The following is a 24,749-nucleotide window of genomic DNA, read 5'->3' as shown; positions in this document are numbered from 1 at the left end:
TACTGTTACAAAGTCAAAAGGTTAGGGTCAGATTTTGGACTTCCTGGTAGTATTCCTTTGATTAATAATGTAACGTGTTCGCAAACCGGTGAGAACCTTTCTAATCAATCAAACCAACCACCAGACCAGACAGACACCAACAATGAACCAAAAGAATTTAACAGGAAATATGAATGCTCAAAACAATTACTAGTACTGCTACTGCATACTGCATATCACACAAATATAGTTTCTAGGTCGGGACAGTCTCCTTTTTATGTGTGTGTGTAAGACGGATTGTATTTTCATATGTACATGTAATGCATCAAAGGATCACATTAGAATTTACGTTGATGTTCTGAATGTAATCACAAAATCGCTTCAAGTGTATAACAAGTTTTATTCACCAGACATAATATTAATAACAACTGGAACACGAATTAACAGATATATAAATCTCTTAAAGCAGCAATCAACAATTAACAATATTCAGTATAATTTAGACGAACAGCTAATACTTTAAAACAGGTTCACCAAAAATCAACATTCAAGAAACACAGATTTTATCAGCAAATCTTCATATAAATACATGAAAAATACTACACAAATAAATAAGTCACGATTTGCCTAAACCTCTATATAATAAAGATATATTAACAACATCCCTGACTAGTTAAAACAAACGGACACTTTTGCAGACTTTACGCACCTTTTTCCTATTTAAAGTTAAAATTCATTATCAAACTTTATTCTCAAAACTTATATGTAAGAAAACAAGAAAACTATTAAATTTCTGCCTCCGTTCCAAAACTGGAAACTGGAACAATTATATGAGCTGCATAAATATTTATATTGCATATGTATTGCAGTATTCAGGAACATAAACAGCTGCTTTAGAAAAACTGTACGTTGAAATTTATGAGACACGTAAATTAAGCTGCTAGACGGCAAGCTGGAACTAACGTGAAATACTATAAATAAAGGCAACAGTAGTATACCGCTGTTCAAACTCATAAATCCATGGACAAAAAACAAAATCGGGGTAACAAACTAAAACTGACGGAAGCGCATAAATATAAGAGGAGAACAACGACACAACACTACAATGTAACTAACACATATAGAAACGGACCAAGCATCAGACAAAATCCCACGAGAATAACAAATATAACATCAAAATCAAATACATGAATTTGGGATAGACAAGTACCGTGACACGTCTTATCGCAATGTCAATATACACTCAAAAATAAGAGAAAACAAACGACGCAACGTTAAATTGTAACACACACAGAAACTGCTATAATATAACAATGGCCATATTCCTGACTTGGTACAGGACATTTTTAAAGGAAAAAATGGTGGGTTGAACCTGGTTTTGTGGCATGCAAAACCTCGCACTTTAATGGCAATGTTAAATATGACATAGAAATGACAACATAATATTACAGGACTACAATACAAATAAATAGGAAAACGTATTAGACAAAGAAACACATGATTAATGAATAACAAAAAGCATCAGGTTTAAATTTTTAATACGCCAAAAACGCGCCTCGTCCACACAAGACCCACCAGTAACGCCCAGATATAAAAGATCGAAAGCGAAAAAAGTACAAAGTTGTACAGCACTGAAGATCAAAAGTTGAAAAAGGTTGTGTCAAATACGGCTTACGTTAGTGTTGTTTTTTCGCGTGAGAGAAATTCCAAATATGGGTAAAATATATGACCAAATAAGGAAACTTCCTTATAAGGCAAATATCGTTGCACTTAACGTCTGGTCAAATGGCGTCAATACCGCCCTATTACTGTGAAAAGGTGCGCAATGTCGGTGCAAAAATAGTTCATAAGAAGTTATTACAATAATCGGAATAAAACTATCTTCTATATAAACCTTACATAAAATACTCTAACATCTATCCCTATTTTGAAAAACATACAAAACTATAACTACAACATGTTCAAGACAGTCTACAAATTACACGATTTCTCAGTGTTGTCACTATATTGATAACAATACGTGACTTCCGGTTAAAGCAATGTGAAAGTAACGTACATTTTATCAAAAGCTGCCGTTTAGAAAACACACGCTTTCTGTTATTCTGGAACTTACAATATAAAAACATTTATACAATACATAGGTAATAATGAAATAAAATACACACATTTACTGCTATAATTAATAATACAAAATAAAGTTGGAAGAAATATAGACAAAACTATGTAGTCAATAATATGAGGCAGGTATTAGTCTGTATTATTTTTTTTATTATTCAAACATGTTGATAAACGGAAATACCGTAACGTTTCCGATATTGGTTCTGTTGTTAGGGATTTAATTGTGACGTTATTTAAGTTATGACGTCATATTCAATGTAAACAAAGAAACGCTGATATCAGGTAACGTTTTTTTCATATCAAACAATTATTAAAAATGATTGGGTGTTGAATTCCTTCCTATATTTGTTAATATGTTGATAAATATACATTTTATTCAAAGTCTCATGCCAACAAGACCGGAACAGGAAGTAGATCTGATAAAAAAGTTAACGATTTTGAGTTAATTAGTAGAATAAAAAATTCGGGAAAATTTTCCCGATTTTTTTTCCATTTTTTTTTTATTGATTTTTCTACCGTAATTGGAGACTTCGTCCCCATATTAATAAAAATTTAGGCACTGATATCTGTCAAAATCGTCACATTATATAAAGGTTCGATTACCAATGAGACAACTATCCACCAAAGTTTGATCACAGCCGTGTAGGCTACTTACGTCTAACATGAATGGAAGTATCATTTCAGTGATTTTTTACCTTTTGTTAATATCAGACTAATAATTGTTATTGAAATTAATTTCAAGTCGTTGTTAATAAACAGATTTTCATCTTTTATAAGAAATCTACGTGATAGATTTTAATCTAAATAATTATATGCAATTGATCAAATTAAATAAGTGAACACAAGGAATTGCCAACACGTTATGGTAACACCACATGATACAATGCCCGTACAAACCGGTGTTATGAAAGCTTTTAAATACCATCCCCCGGGAATACAAACATCATTTCGTATTCGTGTTCTTTTGTGACTGGACTTAAAGTGACAGGAATGTGATGCTTTCAGAATTATAGACAGATAAATAAATACAAATCGGTCAGACCTCGTTAAAAAAGGGCAAAAAACTTTTGAATAATATGCAAAATATGTTTAACCTTTGAAATTAAGATGCATTAACTTTATAATGTTTGTACCTCGTACCGTTTATACATATTCCTTTATTGGTCATATTTAAGTAAACTTGAACTAAAATGAAAGTCTATTAGAACTGATAAGTATTTCTCTATTTGAGTTCTGTTTTACTACCAAGAAAGAGACGGTAGATACCATATGCAGAATCCATGGTTTATACTGTTGTAATACATTGCAGATATTGAAGAAAACAACGAACTGCGGTTGTTAACAGCCTTGCCTTTATTGGACAGTTGTCTCATTTGCAATTTGATACCTCATAACAATTCTTTTCTAACACAATGTTTTCGATTTTGTATCTAAGTGACTGCTTTTTACTATCGCAAAATGACATCTACGACTAGGTATCCTGCAATGTACGATGCGGTATGATAGGCATTGATTCCCATCTAAGACCATATGTCAAGGATAAAAGCACCTATACATCAGTCAGCTTTTTTTTTTTTTAAATATAAACAATAACGTTCCACAGAATTTTATCTCTGGATCTGCAACCTTCTATGAGTTTAGCACGTTCTTAAATTTCGATAATCTCATATTGATGACAGCTACAGGAAACTCAATTACGATGGTTGTGAAGCATTAGGCACTGTCTGTGTAACAACAAATTATTGAATTTCTTCGATTTTTACTCATCAAAAACAGACAGATTGAGCTATTGTGACATTTCTGTCATCGTTTAATTGTTTTATCGGTTATCGCTTCTTGCATTCGTGTTGGCAGAGTAGATATTAAATATTAACGCATTAAGCAAGACCGCATGGTTATAAATATTTCGTTATGACTCAAATATCGATCAGCTAATAACTATACATCATGTATACTTCGTGTGACACCTTGAGCATAATAACGGGAGGTACTTCGTGTGACACCTTGAGCATAATAACGGGAGGTACTTCGTGTGACACCTTGAGCATAATAACGGGAGGTACTTCGTGTGACATCTTGAGCATAACAACGGGAGGTTCTTCGTGTGACACCTTGAGCATAATAACGGGAGGTACTAGTGGAGAAGGAATTCAATGACCTTCTTGAGTCACATGTAAACGCAGTTTGCACTGCATAACCCTTCGTTTTCTTTGTAGCGTTTCGTCGAGTGTTGTTTAGTGTTTCATGTTTGCTATGGTGTTGTATGTTTTACTTTTCTTGTTGTGTTTGTCTGCCTTTTTTAAATTTAGTTTCAATAAAGGACAATCTATTAGTAATACCGAAGATATCCTCATATTGGCATTGTAGCAAAAAATGCAAACTGAAGTAAAGCACAAAATAATATTTATAAATCAATGCATACTGGAATTGTGTGAACATTTTAAATAATTTTTAATGACGTCTTGTCTTTATTTTACCAGATTAATAAGTAATTTGTTACACAAGTATTCCACATTCCAAACTAAAAGACAAATTGAAAGAGTTGGTATTACTTTGCTTCATAAAAAAAATGGCCAACGTAGATACAAGTATCTTGTCTTAGGGAGGGATAAATCATACTTTGTAAAGAATCACTCTGATTCAAACAAAAAATTCTCTGAAACCGATATTATCAAGATGCTTGATTTCTTGATTGACAACATATTTGTAACGTTCGGAGGACGTGTTTTTCAACAGACTGTCGGCATCCCAATGGGAACAAACTGTGCCCCTCTACTTGCCGACTTGTTTCTTTATTATTATGAGGCTGACTTCATGCAGGAACTTCTTAGGAAGAAAGATAAGAAGTTAGCAATATCCTTTAACTCTACTTTCCGCTATATAGATGACGTTATTTCACTAAACAATTCAAAATTTGGTGACTATGTGGAACGCATCTATCCCATCGAATTGGAGATAAAGGGTACTACAGATACATTTCAGTCGGCTTCATATCTTGACTTACATCTAGAAATTGACAATGAGGGTCGGTTGAAAACTAAACTTTACGACAAAAGAGATGATTTCAGCTTTCCAATTGTGAACTTTCCATTTCTAAGTAGCAACATTCCAGCAGCACCTGCATACGGGGTATATATCTCTCAATTGATACGATATTCCCGTGCTTGCATTTCCTATCATGATTTTCTTGATAGAGGGTTACTGCTCACAAGGAAGCTATTAAACCAAGAGTTCCAAGTGGTGAAGTTGAAATCATCCCTTCGTAAATTTTACGGACGCCATCACGAGTTGATTGACCATTATGGAATAACCGTTTCACAAATGATATCGGATATGTTCCTTACGTCGTAACTACAATCCCCTTCCCTTTCATGAATGTGACCTACCAAATTAGACTATTTACCGGATTTGTAATCGCATAAGCAACACGACGGGTGCCACATGTGGAGCAGGATCTGCTTACCCTTCCGGAGCACCTGAGATCACCCCTAGTTTTTGTTGGGGTTCGTGTTGTTTATTCTTTAGTTTTCTATGTTGTGTCATGTGTACTATTGTTTTTCTGTTTGTCTTTTTCATTTTTAGCCATGGCGTTGTCAGTTTGTTTTAGATTTATGAGTTTGACTGTCCCTTTGGTATCTTTCGTCCCTCTTTTGTTGACATCACCGCTGACGCTACTTTTAAAATGCAAAGTAGGAATCGATTCAGCAAGTCAGTGACACCAACTGAGAAAATACAATTTACCCTTGTATTGAATAGACAGTATTCATTAACTCCTACTTTTTAAAGCCAGGTACACAGATACCTAGTCAAAGAACTATCCATATGGTTTAGGTGTAAATACCAAAACAATTTTAGATATTTCTTTAAGTGCATACAATTCAAGTTTAATAGTTTAAAATATAAAAATTATGTACTGTTCGCGTAGTTTAAAAAAAGAAAAAAAAAAATTTTTGTTGTTCTCATTGTGTTCATAATTAATAGTTATCCCATATATTCAAATTCTATTACAGCCTCGGCTTGCAAAGTTTTCGGTATGAACGTTCCAGATGAATTTGAATTCACATAACAGCTTCCGACACACCATGGTTATAAGATGTTTTAATTTATAATAATTTCTGATTTTATATACATAAAGACAAATTAAGTGAGTAAGTCCAATTTAGTTTTATAAAATCAACGGAGACATTCAACAAATATCTTGGTTTATCCAAGTATATAGATAATATTTCATAAAACACCAATGTGATTTAAGGTGATAAATCGTTATAAACTAAGTTACATTATCAAGATGTATGATTTTCCTATATCGAAGACAATTGTTACGTTTGGTTGGTGTGAGAACACACTCTGTTTGTCTTAAATTCATTCGATGCAAACTTTATACAAACACACTTCTCAGGGATGATAAAAAACATATATTATTAAAAATGTACCCGTTAACTCTGCCTTCGACAATAACGATACGTCTCTCCAGTGATAAATTACCAATTTGATGACTGTGTTGATCACATTAATCCAATTGAACTTAAAATGAAAGATCAGACACACAGAGTTAGACATAATTCATAATTCATATCTTTATCTGACATAAAGCAAACTGAGGGTTAATTGAGAACTTCACATGAAGACAGAATACATTCAATATCCTCTTTATGAAAATATAATTTTATGTATCATTCTCCTAGCATACCCTGCATGCAAAGTATATTAGAAGATGCAATACTACATTGTTTGAATTTCTGCTCATCGGGTTTATTGATAGAAAGATATATTTGTATATTGGTGTTCAGCATTAACACCCAGTGACAAATATTGCATGCATATTCAGGTCGACAAATTACAAGAACATGTAATATAATACAAGACATAGAAATGTTTTGCTGGGTAAACCGGCCTGGATGAGGGCAGAACATTTGGAATTCTACTTGAAAATTGGGCTATGTTGAATCCGATAGACATTTTGTCTTCCAATAGGTCACCTAAGAACGACTCGGGGGTATTTTCAAGGGTTCTTTAACTTACATAGAATGAAGCACTCTCACTATATGAGGCATCGGATTTAATGGCCTAACTCCTATGGATGGGGCTGTGAATTTATACATCCTGCACAGCCTAACGGACGCCCTATTTTAAAATTGTTTTTTTCTGCCGGACAAAAGAGGTCCACGGATGGCCCTATTTTAATCCAAGTCAATTTGGGTTACGTAATGAAAGGTTGATGTTCACTGAATAATCTATTGAACCAAGAGTCCCTACTAGTAGGGTTGACGTTTTCTTTTTAAACGTTTAATTAATAAGCTATTCCTCTTGGTTAACCCTGATGGTAAATTTATATTATATAACCTGCCATTTCTCTTGTCTAACGATATAAGTAAATTCCTCTTGTCTATCCATACAAGTAAATTCCTCTTGTCTAACTCTATAAGTAAGTTTCTCTTGTCTAACCCTAATGATCAAATCCTCTTGTCTAATCCTAATGATAAATTCCTCTTGTCTAATTCTAATGGTAAATTCCTCTTGTCTTACCCTAATGGTTAATTCCTCTTGTCTAACCATATTGGTAAAATCCCCATGCCTTACCATATTGGTAAAATTCATTAGTCTAACCCTAATTGTAAATTCCTCTTTTCAAATCAAAATGGTAAATTCCATCTGTTTAAACTTAACGGTAAATTCCTAAAGTCATACCCTTCTAGTTGGTTTCTCGTGTCTATACCTAATGGTAAATTTCTCGTGGCTAATCGTAATGGTAAATTCCTCTCTTCATATCATAATCATTGTTAATTCCTCTTGTCTAACCATGTTGGTAAATTTCTCTTGTCTAACCCTAATGGTAAATTACTCTTGTTTAATCCAAATTGTAAATTTCTCTTGTCTAACCGTTATGTTAAATGCTTTTTGTCTAGCCCTAGTGGTAAAAGTTTCTTGTGTTACCTTTACGCTAAGGGTCATTTCTTCTTGTTTAACCCTAATGGTAAATCCTTACCATTATGGTGAATTCCTCAGATCAAATTATAATGGAAATGGTACTTGTCACAACCTATAGAAAAATTCAAAATGCTTCTTGCCTAAGTTTTATAATACATTCCCTTTGTCTGATTCTTAAGGTAGATGCTTCTTGTCTAACCCTAATGCTCAATTCCTGTACCCATATTTTGACTATTTTATTTATTGTGTCTGTTTAGTTAACGCATCAATGTAAATATAACGGAATTTGATGAGACTGTCATCAAAGTGAGAGGGTCAGCGCTATAAAACCAGGTTTAATCCACCATTTTCTACATTTAAAAATGCCTACAGGTACCAAGTCAGAAATATGACAGTTCTTGTCCATTCGTTTTTGATGTGTTTTGTTATTTGATTTTGCCATGTGATTATGGACTTTCCGAATTTATTTTCCTCTAAGTTCAGTATTTTTGTGATTTTACTTTTTCCTATTGTCTCAATCTAATGGTAAATTCTAATCCTAATGGAAAATTTCTCTAGTCTAACCCTTATGTTAAAAGCGTCTTGTCTTACCTTTATGGTAAATGCTTCTTGTTTAGCCCTAGTGGTAACGGTTTCTTGCAATTGTCTTACCTTCATGGTAAATTTCTCATGTCTAACCCTAATGATAAATTCCTCTTGTCTAATCCTTATGGTGAATTTTATTGTCTAGCCCTGACGGTAATTTCCTCTTGTTTAACCCTAATTGTAAATTACTCTTGTCTTCTGATTTTAGTTTCTGATAGAAAAAATGATTTCAAAACGGTTTCGTAGAGCTTTTGGAAAAAAAATACAAAATGTATAACAAAAATACTTAACTCCAAGACAAATTAAAAGAAGAGGGAAGTCATTAAATACCGACAAAACGAAGCCCTGTCAATCAACGGTACAAGTGAAATACAATTGCTATATATATTCCTGACTTGGTACAGACTTTTTTTGGACAATATCAAAGGGTTATATCTCGTTTTATAGCTAGCTAAATCGTTTTTCTTGAGTGAAAGTTGTTTATAGTTCCGTCACTTATATTGACTAAGTTTGGTAAGTAACCCAAACAGACATCATAGAATAATTAGACAATTATTGGGATGCAGCAGTCAAAACGCTTATAGGTGAGTGTTTCCCTAGGTTTTAGTTTGTAACCCGGATTTGTTTTCTCTCAATCGATGTATGACTTTCAAACAGCTGTATACTATTGTTGCCTTTATTTAAATTTTATTTATAAGTTGTAATTTTGGCATCATGTATGTTAAAAAAACATTAAGTTGTTGATATTCGGTTGAAATTCATAGGTAAATAACACAAACCTGCAATTCTCAATGAATGTTTTTCAAGGTGTCGATGAACTGCAAATGATTATATTTAAGTTACCAAGTAAACTATTTGTCGCTTATTTTCTAATGATACGATAGAACAATACTGTTAAGGGCATACGATACAGTTTTGATCCTGTATTTACAGTTTGATGAAAATTTCCATATAGGCTAGTTTTTGGCTTCTTAAATCAAATATGTAATAAAAAATATACCTTCATGTGCTACTTTTTGAGTTAAATGAGGTCGAAATTTTGTATATTTGCTCAAAATTCAGATTCGTAGCCGTATTTTCCCTTTCGAAAGAAAGCCATAACTTTTTTGTTTTAAAAGATAAACACAAATTGTTTTTGTTAGATAATTTGTAATTTTTGTATTTTATAAGTATCCTAAAAAATTATGCATTTTTTATTCAGAAATAACTCATATTTATCAAATGGTCACGAATTGAGAAAAAATCGTATTTTTTTGCTGTATATTTATCAAAATTTAAAAAAAATCCTCTATTTACAGTTTTATAAAATTTGGTCCACATAATCTCCCTGCAAAATGAAACAAACTGTCGTTTTAAAAAATAGGGGTCCATGCACTCGTTTTCAAATTAAATCAGTTTGAATGATAAAAAATAGTCTTTTCCCGATATGTCATAGTTTGACGTCGCGAAAATAACATTTTACGTTAGCAACGTCATTACATCCCCTGTAACTGTATCGTATGCCCTTAAAGCATTAACTTTGGAGACAATGATTAATCTTATCTATGTAAAACGGGGAAAAAGCTTCTAAAAAATTGTCTCCCATCATACGTTTCATACTTTAACCAAAAAGTATTATCTGTTGTATGTTTTTGATCAAGTTTATTTTTCACAGTATTCCGTCCACCGTTTATTTAACGCTTTTCGTAGAGAAATGTTGTAGATAATATGTTTTTTTTTAAATCAATGAAAGGTTTCTATAAAACTAATAAATTATTTAGATTTTGTCGAATATGGTTCATTTTTTCAATCGAAGATATCCATTTATATTCCTTCAGTTTCTTTTTTTTAAATTGTCAAACAACGTTCTTTCATCTTGTTACTAATATTTAGTGTTCTCTTATAATTATCTGATAAAATGACCATTTTTATTTGATTTATACGGTTTTATACGTTACGCAACGGATTCTAATTTACTTTTTATATGCTGTAAATTTCAAAGGATTTCGTGTTCAGTGAAACTAAATTATAGACATACGATATGTTTGTCGTTTTTGCAGTGGTTGTGATGTTTTATATTTTCCTTTTTAATGTCTTTTAAAATTAAGCAGTATCAACAATATATTGACAAAATACACCCTGATTACAGCGTCAAAAAATCTTTTGGAAATTACGAAAGTAGGTAATGCTTGTGACAGAATTAGAACAAAAGAAAACCATAGGGACGTGAATTTAGAAGGCCTAATCAAAGATGGAGGATATGTACGTCACCATCCTTGATGTATTGTCCATGTCAGTATAGATATATGTACTAATCATATTTTTGTTTGCATTGCTAAGTAGTATCATCGATGTCATTATTTGAAGTATATACTTAGTTTCGATGGCTTCATAACAGTGTATTTTTGTTCCTTACATTTTATTTTTTTTTAATATTAAACATATTTTATTAACAATCACCTGTTACATCAACCCTCAGTTGCCCAGGGGAGCAACTAAGAGGGCCCCAATTTTTACAGTCTCATTTGTCGGGGGAAAAGCAAATGAGAAAAAACAACCTCCAACTATGAATTATTAACATCAACCTTTATAAATATTATCTATCCTTGTAAAAATGTACATGTACCTGCAATCATTATCGATCTATATATCTTTACCTCTCACCATATATAATTTTTTGAATAAAGTATGTTTTTGTCTTTATTTATTTCTCACAAAGGCAGGATTTGTTCTCGGTATTATAAGAATCAGTTATATGCTAGAGCTGTCAGAAGCAGTTCTCGTGGCATGATCAGTTATAATGTACAACTGTCAAAAACTGTTCTAAGATTGAACTGCAAGATTCAGTCGTTGGATATAACTGTCAGAATCAGTTCACAATAAGTTCTAGGATTGAACTGTCATATCAGCTATAGTGTATAAGTATAATACTGTCGAAAGGTAGAATGCCAGAATCAGTCCTGAGATATAACTATAGGCATCAGTAGTATACCGGTGTTCAAAAGTCATAAATCGTTTTAGAGAAAAACAAATCCGAGTTAAAAAATAAAACTGAGTGAAACACTTCAACTATAAGAGGAAAACTGAAGTGAAACAAAAACAAATCACAACATACGAATACTTAGAAACCAAATATTCTTGACTTAGAACAGGACATTTTGTGATGGGCAGCCAAACCTCTCGCTTGTATAGCAATGTTAAAGAAAGGTAACTGTCAGAATCAGTTCTACGTTTGCACTGTGATAATCAGATATAGTGTAAAACTGTTCAAAACTGCCCCATGGTATACATTTTAGGAATCATCGCTTCTATGGAAGAACTGTCAAAATCACGTCTAAGGTAGAACTGGCAGAATATAGTTTAGACTAGAGCACTGTGTAAAACTGTTTTAGCTTAGATACTGTCCAATGATCTTTGGTAGAACAGCTTCGATTAAAAACGGAATAAAAATGCCAAGAGAACTTCCTACAGCAGAGACTGGTCTTCTACATATCTTAGTAGATTTAAATAAAGGCAACAGTAGTATACCGCTGTTCGAAATTCATAAATCGATTGAGAAAAAAAACAAATCCGGATTACGAACTAAAACTAAGGGAAACACATCAAATATAAGAGGAGACCTGCGACACAACAGAAACACAACACTAAAAAGTAACAGACACAAAAACCAACTATATTATAATAATGGTAATTTTCCTGACTTGGTACAGGACATTTTAAGAAAAACAAAATGGTGGGTTGAACCTCGTTTTTTGACTAGCCAAACCTCCCGCTTTTATGGCAATGTTAATTATAATTAAAATGACAACATAACATGACAGGACTACAATAATACAAATAAATGGGAGAACATATAGGACAGAGAAACACACAAATAAAAGCTATCAAAAGGTACCAGGTTTACCAGACACTCGTTTCGTCTACACAAGACTAATCAGTGACGCTCAGATAAAAAAAAGTTCGATAGCCAAAGCAAGTACAAATTTGAAGAGCATTGCGGACAAAAAGTTACAAGATTGGTGAGAACTGGTTCAAATGTGTTTCGACCTAACGTCATTTAAATAAACTTTTCAACAGATTATTTTTCGATAGAATATTGCAATGGGATGATATGAATATATAAATGTTACTATGTAAAACAAATTCATTTAAATGAACGATATAAGCAGCTGGCGCCTTTGAAAATTCTAAACTGACAAAAACTAATGTAATTTTCATCGAGTTTAAAATATCTAAATCTTGATAGAATTAGTTGACCAAATCATTAAAACATTTGCGATACTGTAATGTTCTTATCAATTTGAATTGCACTATTAGGAAATTAAGTAAATGTCGGAAATCACCATCAACTTTTATCGCAATATCATGTTCATGTAATGTTTCTTCAACGAAATCATATATACATTGAAAAGGATATCATTAAACAACTATAGAACATATGCCTATCTGGCGATATAAAATATCAGTATATGTCAAGTTATATCAAACAATTGATTCTCAAATGTATACAGGTTTCTACTTAAATGTGTTTATATTTAAACACTTACTGTGGATCTGTCAGAAATGATCTCCTCTTGTTGCTTCTAATATACTACAAAAAAATCTATCTCGGTTAACACTGGCGGAAGTTCAAGTATATAAAACTACAAATAAACACAATGATTTTATAAATAAAAGAAATGATAGATCTGGCAGTAAAACGCTTCGCTTTTGTTTATGAAATAATTGCCATTAAACATAAAAGACCTGTTAATTGATCTCACACAGATGCAGGTCTTTCGGAGTTCACTATTTTGGTGATTTTACTTTTTTTTCCTTTAACCATTTTACACTGTAGCTAAATATTTAAAGTTTATAACTACTTTTTAAAAGTCTGGGGTTGACGTTTTATAGCGTAGCACTATAACAATGTAAATGGCAATGTCGTCAGCTTTAGATGTAAAACATTGCTACACATCGAATAAAAGTGTACGACTTTATGCGATCTAACGCAGATATCAAACATAGCGCTAGAGCTTTATAACCATGTAGTCATAATTTTTTTTGAGTTTGTATGTGTATGATCAGCTGAAAATATTTGACTAGTCATAATTCTTTTTGAGTATCTGTATAATCAACGGAAAATATTTGACTAGTCATAATTCTTTTTGAGTTTGTATCTGTATGATCAACGGAAAATATTTGACGACATAAACTGGACCAGTGTTGTAATATAATGAAGACAATAATCGAAACTAACCTGTATAACTATATCGTGTGTCAAAGACAAACGTTGTTGACTCCTCTTCTGTATAACTATATCGTGTGTCAAAGACAAACGTTGTTGACTCCTCTTCTGTATAACTATATTGTGTGTCAAAGACAAACGTTGTTGACTCCTGTTTGTGGTGTTTGTTACATACTTAACACTTTTGCTATTTTCATGGAAGTTAAAATTTATTTTATTCTAGAAAACTTTGGTATTCAAGCAGTGTTTTTCTTAAAATGTCTTGTATTTCGGAATGATTTTCACCATTATTCGACTTTTTTTTATTGTCTTTATACAAATGTACTATGAAGTATTGAAATATGAAGATGTCCCGAATAAAAAAGTAAACTATCAGGACTTAGCTTTCAAATATTTTGTTCGAAACTACCTTCCAACAGTAATGCTTTCTTTCAAAAAAACTATTTTTCTAATTTATATATATATATTGTTTTCTGACTTGTCCACAACACTAGTCTCCCTATAGATTTGTAGGTAATCTAAATTTGATATTCGTTAGGTCTTCTGGCGTGTGTCTGAATTAAATTACCAAATTATTCTTGAACTGATGGTTCGATAAATGATAATTGGCATTGCCTTTTAATAACGGAACAAAGAAAAATAGGAAAACGTGACATTGCAGTGCGTTTTATTATTCATTTTAACTAGTTTTCCAGGAACACTCGTGCAAAGCTATATATCATTTAATTGTTTTCCAGAATTTGTTCATTAACATTGTTTGATCTATCTGAATTTAGAATAGTAATAAGTAAACAAATATATTACGTAAACAGAAACAAACAAGCAATATTAATGCATTAGTATAAATAAAGAAAAGAAAATACAATATTACAGGCTCCCAATTTGGGATGGCCCTATTAATAATGTGTTGGGCTTAACATGTTTGTGAAGCTTTTGGGACATTTTAAAGGTGTATTCCCGTTAAGGCAATAACAAAAACATTTATCCGACTTGTTATATATGTAGTGTGTTTAAAGCACAAACATAAATATAAATGTAAGCACATCAACAAACATGAGAGTGCACCTAGCTAAGGAACACCTGTTTAAAGAGTCGTCGTTTATTAACATCAGAATGAACAATTTGTTTCGTTATAAAACTTATATATCTTGTGAGAGTTTCTGACACGGGGCGTTCGCAGAAAATGCCACATTTTGATTAAAACATTTTTCTGCTATCTTTTGATGACTTAATAGACTTCTTAGACATAGACAAGTTTTGTTTTAATTCTAGTCATAAATCATCATTCTGTGTTTTACAGGCAAATTGAGGAAATTTATCTGATTTCAATTCAAAAGATTTAACCAAAGCTTTTCTTAAATTGTCTTTTGAAGATTCGATTTAGATAAGTTACGTTAAAACTGACTCAAAACAATTCCGGAATCGTTGATATTATTTTCATATATAGGTGTACATCTTAATTGATGAATGTTACCTTATACATAATTAAAATAAGAAAAGAGGTTAAAATGAGCCGAAATCTTGACACAATATTTCTTGACTTAACTCTGATATTCATTTATTTAATTGATATTTTTCTTCTAATGACTAATTAACTATTTCAGATGAAATCAAGTGTTGCCTTTGAAACGAACATTTCTCTATAATCCATGGATTATAATTGAAATTTTAATAAACAAATAAGTAGAAGTGGTATAATTGGCAACGAGACAACTGATTTATGTATTAAATAATGAACGGAAAACGAATATGATATACAACTGATAACCACTGAATTATAGGGTCCTGGCTTGGGTCAGGTACATACAAAATGAGGCGGTTTTAACATGTTTGCGGGACTACACACCCATAACCTGGAATAGTGGTGAAACAGCACAGCAGATAATCACAAACTATAAAAATCAGTTGAAAAAGGCTTAATTCCTCAGATTGTTCACACCATGGAGAAAACAAGTCACAATAAGAGACAAGACATTGAAGGGTATTAATACATCCCCACAACACCAAAGACACCAAGTACAGATTTGAGAGTACTCATTGTTACTTATAGCTAATTTCTTACGTAGTTGTAATTGGCTTTGAACTGCGAGCAATATCATTTTTGTGCTTTCGTCTTCTTTTTTTTTTTTTTTAATTGCTTTGTGTCGATCTAATCCTTAATCTATGTTCTTAAATTGTGCTGTTACACCAAGCTCTAAGGTAAGAGAATGTTTGAGCGTTCGTATACATGTTTACCCTCGCAACATGCAATGTGTCTCGCCCAAGTTAGGCGGCATTAGTTGAGTGGCTATCGTTGGACACATTTTTTTATCAGATTTTGTTATCATTTTTTTTTATTTGCATAAATCAGTCATTTCAAATTAAAGTACAAATTCGGAATCTGAACTTTTCCCCCAAAAAAGGTAAAATAAATGCAAATTAATTAAAAGAGCCAATAGCATATTGCTTTGTAAACATTTTTTTCAAAATATGCAATCTTACCAACCCCCAATAACAATTTTTGTAAATGGTGTGCCAACTGGTGTTCAGTTTTGTACATCCTGTTACTTTTTTTAACTGATAGCAAAAGTGATAACAGAAAAGAAAATATCCAATGAAAAGTGTGGCTCACATTTGCATAACAGTGTTCATTTGAAATCACATTTACATTTATCATTTATGTAGATCACCCAAAAAAAAATCTGCAGATACTCTGTACGTTCAGAAAAATCATCACATTTCTTATTTTGCAAACGCTCTTAAAAATAAATTGGGGTGACATTGACAGCGAAAATTTACTATTATGTCCCTTTTCAATAATACTGACTGGAAACTTAGTCAAAAGATCAGTTATGTTGATTGTAAAAATTATCTTAAACATTTTTGGGGGTAACGGGAACGAACAAAGGCAGTAACAGCTAGGACAAGGTGGTAACAGTAGAGACAAAACATAATTTCGGTCACAAAAATCAATAATAAAAAAGCTCGTTTTTAAATTTCCTAGGGATACAAACGAAAGTTATAGTTACTTTAACATTATACACGAACCATTTATACATGTATCATGCATGTCCGGGTCAAACAAACAAAACAAAACAAAATCAAATGAAAATTGGTATTTGCTCCTTTTTTCGCTAAGTGTGAAATAAGATAGGGTTGCTGCAAGTCGTAAAAATCAGTGTAAATTAGATGATATGCCTTTCTGTGAACTACTGCATTTAAGATTGAGTTCAGCAGGTTGGTCTTTATTTATTCTCTTCCTGAATATGCCTTTAAGTGTCCACTGGAGGCTAACCAATCACCAGAACAACCAACCATCGTACCGTCTTAGGGAAGATTGACGATGTAGGCGTAAAAAGCAAAACTAATTTCATATGATTAAAAACATGAAGACATGTTAAAGAACACAATAATACAACTGAACAAAAATTCAAATAAAACATTTGTTTATTGTCAATGATTCTGATATACATATATTTAGTTTCTGACACATTTTAACACTGAAGGCTGGTCATTCTTTGATTTTTGGATCCACTCCATAAGTTCACGAAGAGCTTCTGATTTGGTTTGGATTCGGAATGATAACCAATATTCTGGAAGTTGTAGCAGCTTTTGTCTTTCAATGATTTTGGCAAATAAAAGCACGGGGGCGTTCTAAAAAGGAGGGTTCTGTCATTATAAAAATGAATAATACACACAGATTTGCCGCTGGTGTGGGTATTTATATTTGGAATGACAAATATATCAATGACCTGCAACTTTAAGACGGCAATATATCAATGGGTAGAAATTCTTATATCAATTTATTGGTCATACGTACATGATGTGCACCTACTGTAGACTAAAATCTGTGTTCTAATCTTTTTATCTCCTAATATCATCTCATTGAAGTAAATAGTTACCAAAGGTGCCAGGATTATACTTAAGTACGCCAGAAGCGCGTTTCGTCTACATAAGACTCATCAGTGACGCTCATATCAAAATATTTATAAATCCAAACAAGTACAAAGTTGAAGAGCATTGATGATCCAAAATTCCAAAAAGTTGTGCCAAATACGGCTGAGGTAATCTATACCTTGGATAAGAAAATCCTTAGGTTTTCGAAAAATACGAAGTTTTGTAAACAGGAAATTTATATAAATGACCACATTATTGATATTCATCTCAACACAGAAGTGTTGACTACTATACTATCAAAGGTACCAGGATTATAATTTAGTACGCCAGACGCGCGTTTCGTCTACATAAGACTCATCAGTGACGCTCATATCAAAATGTTTATAAATCCAAACAAGTACAAAGTTGAAGAGCATTGAGGATCCAAAAGTCCACAAAGTTGTGCCAAATACGGCTAAGGTAATCCAAACCTGGGAAAAGAAATCCTTAGTTTTTCGAAAAATACAAAGTTTTGTAAACAGGAAATTTATGAAAATGACCACATTATTGATATTCATGTCAACACAGAAGTGTTGACTACTGGGCTGGTGATATCCTCGGGGACAAAACGTCCACCAGCAGTGGTATCGACCCAGTGGTGTAAATAGTTATCAAAGTAAGATCGTGGTAGCTGTGAAATATATATGTGAAGGAAAAGGGATTTTCACATTACTAATTTATGAATAGGGGCAAGGGGGGGGGGTCGAACCACAACCGGAGGTATCATACACCCACATTTATATGTTATGCACCCCCTCCCCCCACTGACAGTATTTTGTGTCAGAAGTGTTGCTGTCGTCTCGCAATGTCTGTATCTCTATTTTCCTGTAACGAGAAAGTATCATGTCATCAAGAAAGCAGTACAAACGTTGGCAAGTTATGATGATAGTTTTACAACCCAAGCAGAACAAAATAATAGACCAAGGAACAAAATGAACCACATTAGGTTCAAGTACCAAAGAAAATATTTTTAAGTACAAATCGCAAAGGGTAAGGCATTCAAAGAGTATTGAAGAGAAACAATGCGTATTTTATATGACACGCTTGAATTATAGTTGTACAGTAATATCGGCAACTGAATTCTAAATAATAGTTGCACAATTTTTTTGCGATAAAGTAAGAGGCATTTTGAGTTTCTTACAAAGTATGCCTATCCTGTTACCATTTTTGTTCCTCCTGCTATCATTGTCTTTGTAACAGGAGGGACACTAACAGGATGGAAAAATTAGTACATAACACAAATTGGTTTGAAATAGTTGCTCCCTAATAATTGATGTAGCGTTTCCATGCCTAAGTTACGGTAACAAACGTTTCATTAGTCGTATGCAATTGCAATTATTTATTAAAGACATTATAAAAAGGTACGCATACATCAGTACTTGCAGATCTTTTGATTCTGATGACCAAAATCTTTCCACATAAAAATTTTCACCATGTCGTTACGTCCTGTATCTACAACGCCTACGACGTCACCATAAAAAACGCCGTTATTGAAGGGGGAAACTAATTTTATTCCGTAAACAAATAAATAGTAACAGGAAGGACACATATTTATGAACAGACATTCCTGTAACTGTGGAATATAAGTTTTCATGATTTGAAACATGGAAAGTTATTTATTTTCAATTGTATGATGTTACTAAATGAAAACAGTCATTCTGTTCACCTTTAATTGCACGTTAATCCACATATAATTTAAATGAAAATGTTAATTATCAAAGATAAACGCATGGAAATTGGCGAATGTTCATACTTCAACGAATATAAAAAAAAATATGAAACTTTTTGAACACTAATTTTTGCATGTACGATCTTGCACAATGTGTAAACTCTTATGTTAAATTGAAAAAATTATGTCAAACTTACAAATTAAACAGACAATAGACAATAACCGATTGGCGAAATATGTACATTTTTTAAAATGACTGAAATAAGAACGTTTGTTTTTTCTCGAGATTCAGTGACCATGTGCTTAAATTATAGACTGAAGCAGCTAAATGTATTGACAAAGTCCTAATCTGATTTCACGAAGGACATTGCGTTTTCTTTTCCAAACTGTTTATCACATAATTAATTATATGCATTGTATATATAAGATAAAAACTAATAGAAAACCGCGAAAATGTTGTTGGAGAATCGCAAAGCAAAGTAAAAAGGTTATTTATTTGATATGATCTCCAAATTATATAAGCAGCATAGCTGTTTTGTTTTAAAACAAACAAAAATGTTTCACGTGAATTAAGTTATTACCGGAAAAATAGTTCATCCAGAATCTTGATCATAAAATCCCCAGCTGGACTAATGGGGAAAATTAAGAGTGAAATTTAAAAATAATAACGAATTCAAGTGCATGTTGGGTGTTGTATCTATTTACTCAAATTCTTCGTAATAATCAATTCATTTATTCATTTGAAAACACATCTTCTGTTATAATAGAATAAATAAATGATTATATACATTAAGAGTAGTTTGAATCAAACATTGAAAAACATCGACAATTATAGCTGAAGGCATCACGTACGAAAATTTTCCAAACATGACTTAATTGTAATGGTTTAAATATTAGCATCTCTATCAAAAGCAATATTCTGTCATGATAAAATATTTTGTATTTCAATGTAAGATAACACATCTTATAGCATGTACATGAAAATAAATATTCATTGCACCAGTCTTGGGGTGGTCACGTACACTGTAAAGAGTGGAAGGCCAGATGCGCCGCTTGAATGTCAATATTTCAGAAGTCCATTACTAGTATATGCCTTAACAATGGACTTCTTGTAAAATATAATAAGGGAAAGAGGGGTGCAATTCAGATTAAATACATGTTAAGGTTGCTGTTATTTCATAATTATCTTATACAAAGTTAACAGTAGTATACCACTGTTCGAAATTCATAAATCGATTGAGAAAAAAACAAATCCGGGTTACAAACTAAAACGGAGGGAAACGCTTTTAATATAAGATAACTACGACACAACAGAAACACAACATTAAAATGTAACACATCCAGAAACGAACTATAATATATCAATGGCCATTTTCCGGACTTGGTACAGGACATTTTAAGAAAAAAACATGGCGGGTTGAACCTGGTTTTGTGGCATGCGAAACCTCCCGCTTTAATGGCAATGTTAAATATAACATTAAAGGGAAAATTCGCAAAAAAATAAATATTTGATATTATGTTCATCCTAAATAAATAAGCACATACTCAAAATATTAAAGCTTTATTTGTCTAGATAAGTGAGTTATTAGGTTTTTAAAATCGACTCTAAATTTTCGGCAAGACACCATCTTGAAAACTAATGACCACGGATATCTAATTACCACAAAGTCCTAGTACACGGCATGACATGTCCGTTAATCAGTGTTAATATGACTTGTCAAGCTGGTGGATTTTCTACCCGACCAAGTAATGGAAGCTGAAGAAGTCTACATAGTTTTCAAAATCATCAAATCAAGTAATGCTTCACTAAGATTGATAAGAATAATTTAAAAAATACTTTAAAAAAAATCTTATTTTTTTAAGAGTGTTAAATATTCAACGTACAATGCTGAGGTCAGGTTAAAAAGCTGTAAATGACATAATATCGTACAATGGTTTTAGCTGGTCAATAAATTTACATTTTTGGCACCCAGATACAGTATCAAGTATTGTATGAATTATGCTATAATAATGTTAAAGTAGTCTCAATAAAGTGAAAAAAAAGTCCGGAGATACTTATTATAAACTGAGATTTTATCTCCTATGTAAAAGTTTTTTTAAATGCTTTTTTTTCTGACGTATATTTTTAGCTTATTTTGGGGTTTTTACCTAACTTGACCCACGTTCAAAAACTTGTCTTCTTGTTATCAGCATAATACAGGTAATTACCGGGGTATTGTAAATGTGACATATTCGGGTATTGTAACGGTCGACTTCCTGGCAGGCTTGTTTAATTTAATACACAATGAATAAGGTCAATGAATCACATGCGTGATCGCGAGTGAACCAGGTGTGCACAGGTAAAATTTATAAAATATACCATACCAATATAAAACTGTCCGTGATATACACCCTGTTTACAAAATCTAACAATTTATTTAAATGTGATTGTAAGAATACGTTTAGATTATTATCCCACTGCTATCTAATTTCAATTTTACTTTTCTTTTATATTTCAGCACCTATTCTTCCGTTTTTATATATAATTTTTATTACCGTTATTTTCATATAAGTAATTCGTCTAGTTTTTATCTTCACATATGTGACTTCATTTTCACTCTAGAAAACAGTGGTATCTTTTGAAATGAATGCCGTTTTATTTTAATAACTGTTCATTCATTTTACATGTAACATAAGAATATCAATTTGTAAACTTCGGATTATACAAATGCAGAATATACTGTGCAGGTTTGCTTTCGTCTAACGATAAGAGAACTGAAAAAAATGTCATATAGAAACAAGCACGCTCAAATCAAAATATAACAATATGTGAGTAAAAGTAAACTTGAACAGCAAAATTAACAACCTTTGATCTCGAGTGTATTGGTAATAAATTTATGTATTTTTATAGTATAGCTCCTTCCATAATCCAAATGATATCAGATAATTATTTTCATAAGCTTAACCCTTCCGACCTCACTTAAATCTGAGACTGTCAACGGTTATAGTAGTCTCAGCTTGAATCTAATGCCAAACGCTAGAAGTAAAAATGTAATACAGGTACACCTTTCTTTGATCATGGCTTTCAAATGTCTAAATTTAAGTGTTCCCGTACATTTTTGCCTTCATAAGACAATTAAAATGCTTTTGTAAAACTAGTTCTATTTTCCCTTTTTAAAAAACATAAATAAATCATAAGAGTGTATATCATTTTATTCCGAAAACTAATTTCCATACTTTAACCGGTTCATTTTTTAGTTTAGTTACTTATTTGAATTCAAATAAAATAATAGCATCAAATATAATTAAATAATTCCACGGCAATTCGCTTGTATTTGTCAACACCTTGAAAGTGTATTTTAAATTTGTGTATTAAACGCGACCTCCTGTCTTATAATCCACTGATCCGAATAGACAGTCGCACCTGGCACGGAGTGCCCTAGAGGCCAAGCTAATTACCAATCTGCAAATAACATTTTACCTTCGGAGAATAATACACACATCGCATCAACCTAGTTATAACGTAGATAGTAAAAGGTCAATAAGCGTAAACCTATACATTGTCTTAACAGTTTAAAGTTATATACTTCAATTTATTCACTTTATCAGTATGAAAAAGCATATATTAAAGCAAAATAATAATAATAAAAATTTCTTGTGCTGTCTACAAAAATAAATCGAAATATTTAGGGAAATATAGAAAAATTATCTCATGAATGTGTACAACTGCACGTCTGTGCGTTTTATTTCTTATTATCGGATGGTTATTAGATATAGCATTAGTCATCGGTGCGCTTACAATTACGTTAAAATATAGTTAAAAACCAAGACTTTTAATGATTGTATTTTAAATCCCGGCATGCAAAAACCAGGACAAAACGTCACGACCTACAGGAAGTAGTTAATATTTTTTCATTAATTATTGAATTTCTCCTTTATTACTGCACATATAGCGATAAAACTTTGTGAATATATATATTATGTCATAATGAACATATTTAAACCATAAGTAAAAAATCGTGAATTTTCCCTTTAAAATGACATTACATGACAAGACTACAATAAAAATAAATGAGGAAAAATAGGACAGAGAAACACACGTTTAATAGCCAACAAAAGGTACCAAATTTAAAATTCAATACGCCAGACGTGCGTTTCGTTCATACAAGACTAACCAGTGACGCTCAGATGAGAAAAGTTTGAAAGCCAAAACAAGTACAAAGTTGAAGAGCACCGGGGACCAACAATTTCAAAATGTTGTGACCAATACGTCTAGGGTTATCTGCCTGGGATAAGAACATCCTTATTATTTAGAATAATTCATACTTTTGCAAACAGTAAATTTTTATAAAAAGACTATATAATAGATATAACTGATAAAACCGAAGAGGTGACTAACTACAGAATAAAAACGGATACATTACATCAAACAACTTAAAAACCAGCACATAACAATATACTACCGACTCTGATGATAATATTTAACAACAACAGTTGTAAATACATCTACTATTTGTCAAAATTTATTTCCATGAAAAATAGCGTAATATCATTATTCACTTATTCTTTGCTAAAAAAGTATGATAGGATATATATTTTTTATTTTTCTCATTATTATTCAAAATTGATGAACAGAGAGGGATATTTTGTGTCTCAGCTGCTCAATCCTACTGACAACAAAAGGATTGATGTACCCTCACCTAGAGGAATCAGTAACATGATCAAAGCAACCCCAGGTTGACTGTAGATAAAGATGGCATTGACCTTTTTTCTCATGGTTATACAATTGACCATGTTTATGCCAACCTCAAAACTATGTACTTTCTCGTTTGCCAAGCCAAGACCTTTTCAGTGTACATAATGGTTGCATCATATAACTTGAGGATGATTGGCACTACAGCAGGAGACATAGATAGGGTACAGTATTTCTCTCTGCTGTAGCTTCAAAGGAAATTATTTTAGTATAATTTGACTGATGACAATGGAGGACAGACACTGGGTAGGAAGTCATGGCAAGTCTGATGAGAGTGGCTAGTTTTCTGTTCTGATTGATCAGGTACTTATATACAGAGGAAAAGATTTTTGTAAATATTGTTGCGACAACAATGAACTGATGCAGAACTCCAAGTGATGATAATAGCCAATCTGGCACAATGAACAAAGTGAACTTGTAAGGAAATACATATTGCTTATTCGACAAATCAAAGTTACCACATTTAATTTTCAAGCTTATCTGATGAAGATTGATTCAGGAAATTGACATGCAGCTTCAATTATATGTTCCTCTGCAGGGAGATTATTAAGTACAGTAACTAATAAGTTATATATCCACTGACACATGTGACATGCAGATCATAATAAAGAATTGGG

The sequence above is a fragment of the Mytilus edulis genome, chromosome 1, assembly GCF_963676685.1.
Source record: "Mytilus edulis chromosome 1, xbMytEdul2.2, whole genome shotgun sequence".
NCBI lineage: Eukaryota > Metazoa > Mollusca > Bivalvia > Mytilida > Mytilidae > Mytilus > Mytilus edulis.
This window is presented reverse-complemented; position numbering follows the sequence as displayed.